This window comes from Lampetra planeri, chromosome 69 (assembly GCF_965212315.1).
Source record: "Lampetra planeri chromosome 69, kcLamPlan1.2.h2, whole genome shotgun sequence".
Taxonomy (NCBI): Eukaryota; Metazoa; Chordata; class Hyperoartia; order Petromyzontiformes; family Petromyzontidae; genus Lampetra; species Lampetra planeri.
The window spans coordinates 1,536,065-1,544,965 of record NC_136174.1 but is presented as its reverse complement, the minus strand read 5'-3'; positions in this window follow the sequence as shown (position 1 = coordinate 1,544,965).

The following is an 8,901-nucleotide window of genomic DNA, read 5'->3' as shown; positions in this document are numbered from 1 at the left end:
CGTATGTGAAGTGGCCTGGCGCCAGTGACAAGAAGTTGTGGGAAACAGTGAATACTGACCTCACCTTGACCCTCGAGAAACTTCGAGGCACAGTGGAGAAGAAGTTGGAGAGGATGGGGGACATCATCTATGAGTACGGGGCAGAAAGCTTTGGAGTGCAAGAGGCAAAAGGCGGGAGAAAGGTTCCAACCCCACCAGTTTCCAGGAGGCAACAAGAAATCAAGCGCCTCGTTCAAGAAAGGAGACAGCTTAAGAAACAGTGGAAGAAAGCCTCGGAAGTGGAAAAGGAGGGCATAGAGGCACTTCAGGCTGACATCAAAACCCGGTTGGCATCCCTCCGTAGAGCAGAGAACCTACGGAAGCGCAGAAGGAAGAAAGAACAAACTAGAACTCGATTCTATAAAGATCCCTTCAAGTTCCTTAAAAGTCTCTTCACGAAAGAAAAAAGTGGAGTTCTAAAAACAACAAAGAAAGACCTAGAAGAGCACCTGAGAACAACAAACTTTGACTCAAAGCGACATGAACATCTGGCCATCCCATCAGATATCCCACCCATTGAACCCCCGGAACATCATATTGTGACCAGCCCTCCGACATGGAAAGAGGTGGAAAACACAGTTCGAAGGGCAAGAACAGCATCAGCCCCGGGGCCAAATGGAGTCCCGTACAAAGTGTATAAGAACGCACCAGACGTCCTGAGGTTCCTCTGGAGGCTTATGAGAACAGCTTGGCAAAAGAAGATAATACCCAAAGTGTGGCGTAGGGCAGGCGGGGTCCTGATCCCTAAGGAGAAGGATGCAGTGAACATCAACCAATTCCGCCCAATCTCCTTACTGAATGTCGAGGGTAAAATCTTCTTTAGGATCATTGCCCAGAGGATGGCCGAGTACCTGCAAAGGAATGCCTACGTCGATACATCTGTACAGAAGGCAGGAATATCAGGGTTCTCTGGCTGCTTGGAGCATTCCAGCATGATCTGGCACCAGATCCAAATGGCCAAGGTGGAGAAAAGGGACCTCCATGTAGTCTTCCTCGACCTCGCCAATGCATTTGGCTCTGTGCCCCATGAACTCCTGTGGTCTGCCTTCAGATTTTTCCACATACCGGACACCATCACAACCCTGGTGAAGTCGTACTTTCAGGATCTGCAGTTCTGCTTCACCACCTCAGAGTTCACCACCTCATGGCAATGCCTGAATGTAGGTATAATGGCGGGATGTACCATTTCTCCATTGGCATTCATAATGGCAATGGAGGTTATCATCAGATCCTCAAAATGGGTTGCTGGTGGACAGCGAGTCGACTCTGGTTTTCGCCTCCCTCCACTCAGAGCCTACATGGACGACATTACAACATTGACCACCACTGTCCCATGCACCAGGAGACTGCTCAGAAAACTCGAGGAGAACATCAGCTGGGCCCGTATGAAGATTATACCATCCAAGTCACGCAGCATCTCGATTGTGAAGGGAGTACTCTGTGACCTGAAATTCTTCATCGGAGATGACCAAATCCCAACAGTGTCTGAGCAGCCGGTAAAAAGCCTTGGAAGGTGGTATGATGCAAGCCTGAAGGACAAAGACCAGGTGCAACAGCTGCGCAAAGACATCAGTAGTAGCCTACAGTCCATCGACAACACCCAGCTACCTGGAAAGTTAAAGGCCTGGTGTCTGCAGTTTGGTCTCCTACCCCGGGTGTTGTGGCCCCTAGCAGTGTATGAGGTTCCAATCTCAACAGTGGAGAAGATGGAAAGAGGAGCCACGAGCTACTTAAAGAAGTGGCTCGGAGTTCCACGATGCCTTACCACCATAGGCCTCTATGGAGATGGTGTCCTCAAGCTGCCCCTCACCAGTCTAACCGAGGAATTCAAGTGTGCAAAAACCAGGCTCCAGATGACACTGAATGAATCTCGAGACCCAGTGGTGAGCAACAACGCGCCGACCTTGGCAACTGGGCGCAAATGGAGGCCAGGAAAAGCAGTCCAGGAGGCAACAGCAGCCCTCAGACATGCTGACATTGTGGGTCATGTTCAGAAAGGGAGAGGAGGCCTTGGGCTAACTAGCCGCGATGCTTGGAGTAAGGCCACTGCACCAGAGCGGCGGAAGATGGTAGTGCAAGAAGTACGCCATCAGGAGGAGGCTGCAAGGTGGGCCAAGGCAGTCTCTCTTGCCAAACAAGGACAGTGGACTCGATGGGACAGTGTGGAGAAGAGGAAGATCAGCTGGAAGGATCTGTGGGCCATGGAAGCGAGGCGGTTGAGCTTTTCCATCAGAGCAACATATGACATCCTTCCAACACCAGTTAATCTTCACCAATGGTATGGTGAAGATCCGGACTGTGCCCTCTGTTCCATGCCAGCCAACCTCAGGCACATTCTCACAGGGTGTAAAACAAGTCTCACCCAAGGACGCTACACTTGGCGTCACAACCAAGTCCTTAAAAACCTTGCGTCCGCCCTGGAGGACAAGCGAGCTGCCACCAACTCCCTACCACCCCCAGCAGCATCACACCCCTTACGGACGACCTTTGTCCGCGAAGGGGCTAAACCACCGAAGAGCGGCTCTACACCAATAGAGCGAGACCAGCTGCGCTTGGCCCGCGACTGGAAAATGCTAGCTGACATTGGCCGGCAACTTGTGTTTCCTCCGGAGATCGCAACCACCACCCTAAGACCTGACATGGTGCTCTGGTCCCGTTCGCTCAAGAAGGTCTTCATCATTGAGCTCACAGTACCCTGGGAGGACTCAGTAGATGAGGCTTATGAGCGAAAACATCTGCGCTATGCCGATCTAGCTGCCGAAGCACGGCATCATGGCTGGAACACAGAAGTCCGACCAGTGGAGGTGGGCTGCAGAGGTTTTGTGGCAACATCTACAACCAGACTGCTTAGAGACCTGGGAATTAAGGGCCAGAGCCAGCGTTCGGCAATCAAAGCTGTATCGGAGGCGGCAGAAGGCAGCAGTCAGTGGCTCTGGATGAAGAGGAAAGACCCCAGCTGGGCCCCAAAGTGAGAGGGCCAGGAGGTATGCAGTCAACAATGCTTGACTCAGGGAGGAGGACGCCCCTGCCATGCATAGTCCCATGGGATGTTGGCTACCAACAGCAAGGCAACTCCTATGACTAATTGGGAATGGGACGCAAGCGTAGGATTGATCACCCTGTCGCTGGCCGCCTTTGGGGAGGGTGTATAGTATGAAAGGCCGAAACACCCTAGGAACCAAAGGGTCACTACTGACGATGCGCTCCCCAAATTTCACCAGGCTCACTGTTCATGAACTCTTGGAAGTGCTTGCACAAAGGATAGTAACATCTCATCCTGTGTTCTTTGGAAACATGTGTGTGTGGATTGTCTCCTTGATAAATTATTTGTGTTAAGCAGACGCCGGGCGCTAAGTCGTGAGCTTGTGATGGTGGGGGAGGGACATACAAACAGCTTGTTGCTCGTCAGTTCAACTCGAGCTGCAGTTGCCCGTCCGCTGGCATTCACTCTCAAAACTCGTAATTGTATTCGCCCACCTTTTAAACGACTGTGAAACCTGCGTGCAATAAAACTTATCGCAATCCTTGACTTTGCAAGCGACTCAACTTATAAGGATAAATGTAGAATAAAACTTTCAGCGATACTCTGTCGGCCCATGCCGAACACAGCTCTTAACAACACATCGCCCCTTCTATCTGCTAGGCCACACCCATGTTTGATGTTGGTGCCATGTCCCTCAGCCAGAATGAACGCAGCCTGGTCCCTCGCAAGACTCCCTCGTAAGACTGAACGATCTGTGAATCGTGTTCGTGCTTAAAAATGTGCAATTCCCTCCCCTCTTTGCGCGTCCCCCGCGAGAGAAAAACAAAAAAACAGATGCCCTCTTTCACCGTCCTCTCTCCGCGGCCGCCCTGACTCTCCCCACTCTTCCCTTGGTAACCCCGAACGGGCTGTTTTCCGTCAAGTTTATGCTTGTTTGCATTTCCCCCCCTCCTTCGTAGTGTTTGTTATCTCGAGGCCAGACACCCTTCATACGTATTTATGGCTGCCATGTGTTTGTGTCGAATTGTTGGAAGACAAAGGTGGCCAGGGAGGCTTTGATTCCATGGAATACATTTATCTGGTCTTGTGTGTGTTGGACCTATTCCTTGTATCTCTTATGAGTTACCCCTGGTCTAATATATCGTGGTTATTATTCGGTTCATGTTTAACCAAGATTCGTAATGCCCCTTGTTACCATAATTATTCCGAGGGTTTTGCCAAGCTTTGTTATAAGTCTGTGTCTCCAGGGATCGGTGTTTAACCAAGCCCTCACTTTCCTGACTGCCAGAATTCACATTCCTTGGTTCTCTTGGTGAAGTTACATGTGTAATGCGAGCAAGGATTGAGGGGGGCGGAGACTTGGTCACGTGAGGAGAAGGAGGAGTCAGGGTCACGTGAGGGAGAGGATTAGGGGGAGAACCGGAAGGGATCGGGGAGTTGAGACGGAGTGGAAATGGGAGGAGGCCACGCTGGGCAGGGGCGAGAGGGTAGCGCGATCGCCACGTGTTTGGAGGCCACGGCACCGTCCGCCATCGGTGTCCGTGGGCACAGAGGAGCTAGCGGAGTGTGGGAGGCTAGCCGGGAGCGAGGAGTGGAGCAGGGGTGTGGCTGCAGAGCGGAGCAGCGGCGTGGCTGCAGAGCGGAGCAGCGGTGTGGCTGCGGAGTGCTCGTCGGAGGAGGCACGGGACTGAGCGAGGACGCCGTAGGAGCGAGAGAGACACGAACCCAAATAAAGGACAACGGAGATCTACACTGTGAAAGAGTCCTTTATTACACGTGGATAGAAACATGCAATACAAAATGATATATGAGTTGAATAAAGGTGAAATAAAATAAGTAACAATAATAAAGTACTAATATAGACTGCAGTTTATAACGTTGATTTGTTCTTTTTGCTGAGTTTCAAACTTTTATCGTTAAAGAAAATGCGAGTTGTAAATGTTGTTTGTCTCTGCTCTGTGCGTGTGTGTTTTTTTTTTATGGCTCTGCATATTTGTTTGTAAACTGTCCAGAACGTTTGGGAAGGTCGGGTCATATGCCCTTTGTCAATCTGGAGATTTCCCAGATAGTCACTAACCTTCCTTTGCCCCTAAGTTTGTTGTTTAATGGTTTTTTATATGACCTCCTGATGGTTGGTGTGGCTTGTGAGGTGTAGCGGGCTGAGTGTTGGTTTTATTTATTTATTATTAAAAATATATATTAGCCGAATTATTCTTAATATGAATTTTGGAAAAAAGGCCTATACAGTGAGGGAAAAAAGTATTTGATCCCCTGCTGATTTTGTACGTTTCCCACTGACAAAGAAATGATAAGTCTATAAATTTAATGGTAGGTTAATTTGAACAGTGAGAAACAGAATAACAACAAAAAAATCCAGAAAAACGCATTTCAAAAATGTTATAAATTGATTTGCATTTTAATGAGGGAAATAAGTATTTGACCCCTCTGCAAAACATGACTTAGTACTTGGTGGCAAACCCCTTGTTGGCAATCACAGAGGTCAGACGTTTCTTGTAGTTGGTCACCAGGTTTGCACACATCTCTGGAGGGATTTTGTCCCACTCCACTTTGCAGATCTTCTCCAAGTAATTAAGGTTTCGAGGCTGACGTTTGGCAACTAGAACCTTCAGCTCCCTCCACATATTTTCTATGGGATTAAGGTCTGGGGACTGGCTAGGCCACTCCAGGACCTTATTGTGCTTCTTCTTGAGCCACTCCTTTGTTGCCTTGGCCGTGTGTTTTGGGTCATTGTCATGCTGGAATACCCATCCACGACCCATTTTCAATGCCCTGGCTGAGGGAAGGTTCTTACCCAAGATCTGACGGTACATGGCCCCGTCCATCGTCCCTTTGATGCAGTGAAGTTGTCCTGTCCCCTTAGCAGAAAAACACCCCCAAAGCATAATGTTTCCACCTCCATGTTTGACGGTGGGGATGGTGTTCTTGGGGTCATATGCAGCATTCCTCCTCCTCCAAACACGGCGAGTTGAGTTGATGCTAAAGAGCTCCATTTTGGTCTCATCTGACCACAACACTTTCACCCAGTTGTCCTCTGAATCATTCAGATGTACGGGCATGTATGTGCTTTCTTGAGCAGGGGGACCTTGTATGCGCTGCAGGATTTCAGTCCTTCACGGCGTAGTGTGTTACCAACTGTTTTCTTGGTGACTATGGTCCCAGCCACCTTGAGATCATTGACAAGATCCTCCCGTGTAGTTCTGGACTGATTCCTCACCGTTCTCATGATCATTGCAACTCCACGAGGTGAGATCTTGCATGGAGCCCCAGGCCGAGGGAGATTGACAGTTATTTTGTGTTTCTTCCATTTGCGAATAATCGCACCAACTGTTGTCACCTTCTCACCAAGCTGCTTGGCGATGGGCTTGTAGCCCATTCCAGCCTTGTGTAGGTCTACAATCTTGTCCCTGACATCCTTGGAGAGCTCTTTGGTCTTGGCCATGGTGGAGAGTTTGGAATCTGATTGATTTCTTCTGTGAACAGGTGTATTTTATACAGGGACGGGGAGTTGTTGCTGGGAGCTGGATAGAGACAGTCGGGGAGAAGAAGAAAATATGAGAGATAGAATAGGCTAGCAGTGGAGCAGAAACAAGAAGAAGATATGATGGATAGAATAGGCTCGCAGTGGAACAGGGACAGAGAAGATATGAGAGATAGGATAGGCTAGCAGTGGAACAGGAACGAGAGAAGATATGAGAGGCAGAGAGAGACAGTCGGAGAGAGACGAAGACGTCGAGAGAGAGAGACAGTTGGAGTGAGACAGAGATGCCGAGAGCGAGACAGTCGAAGCAGAGACAGTCGAAGCAGAGAGGAGAGTCGGGGAGAGAGAGATGGAGAAAGAAACGGAGGGAGCGGAGCGAGCGAGGCAAGCGGAGCGCGGCGAGCGAGCAGAGAACATGCTGAAGTCACGGTTGTGAAATGTAAAGAGTTTTGTAATAAAAAGTGACGACGAAAAAATAAGAAGTTGTCCGCGTAAAGTTCAGCACTACACATTGAAAACGAATTTCTTTAGAACTGATGGTTGGTGCTGTTTATTGTGTTGTTATCACTCCGCACATCCGATTAGCACGGTTGGCTATGTACGGTGCGAAATAAGTTCAACATATATACAATAAATCTGAATCAGCATCTTTATTTATACTGGAGGAATCCAATGAGTCATGAAGCTCTTTTTCAAAGATGTCCAGTAGGGGTGGGTCAAAAATGGACAATAATAAACAGAGTACAAACAGTCGATAGGGGTGTAAAATATAGGAAAAGTGTGCAAATCACTGAAACTAGATAAATACTAATTAAACAAAGTAAATAACTACAATTTTCAATCGTATATTACTTCCTACTGATTTTTCAACACTAAATGCAAGCGTGGGCAACGCACCAACACAACAACAGCCCCAGATCACACTAAGACAACACGGCAGTCCCTGAACACAACTGCACATGAATATTGAACTATTGATACATGGGTAAGGATCAAAGTTCCAATCACATTTGCTAACGAGGCTGTGTACAGCATGAATCTTCTGATTCAGTACATTTATTGAAGGAAGATTTATGATGTTAAGGAAACAAGGTTGTTCCAAAACATTGGTGCTGCAACGGCAAAGTCTTTGTCACCCATTCCAATTCTCGTTGTTGGGATAGTTCACATGCAATTAGATGGACGTCTTAGGTTTCTTTGGTTTGACAGTGGGGTTTATGATTTAGCTAATTATAGCACAGGTTTGCAATTAGAGTTTTATGGATGAACAGGGCCCAATGTGGATTTCGTTTTGCATCAAGTGGTGTGAGATTGGATTTGAAGTCGAAGTCACATTAGTGGGTGCTGTATGGTACATCCAATACAAATTGAAGATCAGAATGATGAATGGGGTTTAATCTGTTAAGTGTTAGATTAGTAGCTGATTTGTACGTAGCGTCACAGTAGCCACCATGCCTTGTGGAACGATCTTTGTTATTTTTTTTAATTTGTGGACGAGATGTTATCCGATGTACCTTTTTGATAACGTTCTGAGATGTATCTCTTAAACCATTTTATAGTACTGTCTGACAATTATAGTTGTGAGTATAATATCATGGTCAAGAGTTTCAAGAAGGCTTTTGACGAGGCAATGAATAGTCCACGGCAGTAGCGGCCTTCATGCAGGTTACTGAAAATATTTTAATAGATCCTTAATAGCTGTGGTGGTGCAGTAAGGTGCAATCCATTTAGTACGTACGCATGGAGGGGGGAGGGGGGGTTAACCCAAATGCGTACACTTGCATATTGGGGGGTTTACTGACAATGTACGTATGCATAGAACACGAGGGGGGGGGGGTGAAGCCTTGATAATAATTTGTCTACATTGGCCTTCAAATGAGCCACGGTTCAGTTTCTTCAGCTGTCAGACAAGTACTACCGGGAGAAGTAGGACTGTGGGAGAGGTGTCACTTGTGTAATAAAAGACTTGACCACGATCTCTGGCTCAGTGTCCTTTATTCGGTCCGTACTGCGTTCCCACACGGCTGTCTCTCTTATTCTCTCTGTGCTGGTTCCGATGTCACTCCAGTCCACATCAGCAGCCCCGCTGCTGTTCTTGTCGCTCTTGCAGCCCCACAGCAGCTCCGCTGCTGTACTCTCACACAGCTCCCTTGGCTGTTCCTGCTGCAGCTCTGACAGCCTCGTGCTGTCTCGCCTTCTCGTTACTCCTGCGACTCTTGGCAGCCACCTCGCTGCCCCTCACACACAGCCTTACTGCCTATCTCTGTCTGCAGCTTTACACCTCCCAGTAGCTCCCTACTGTTCCCAGGGTTGGCTCCCGCTTCTGACGGTGCCCCCTCGGCTCGTACGCCCGCGTGGCCCCACACCTTTCCATTCATAC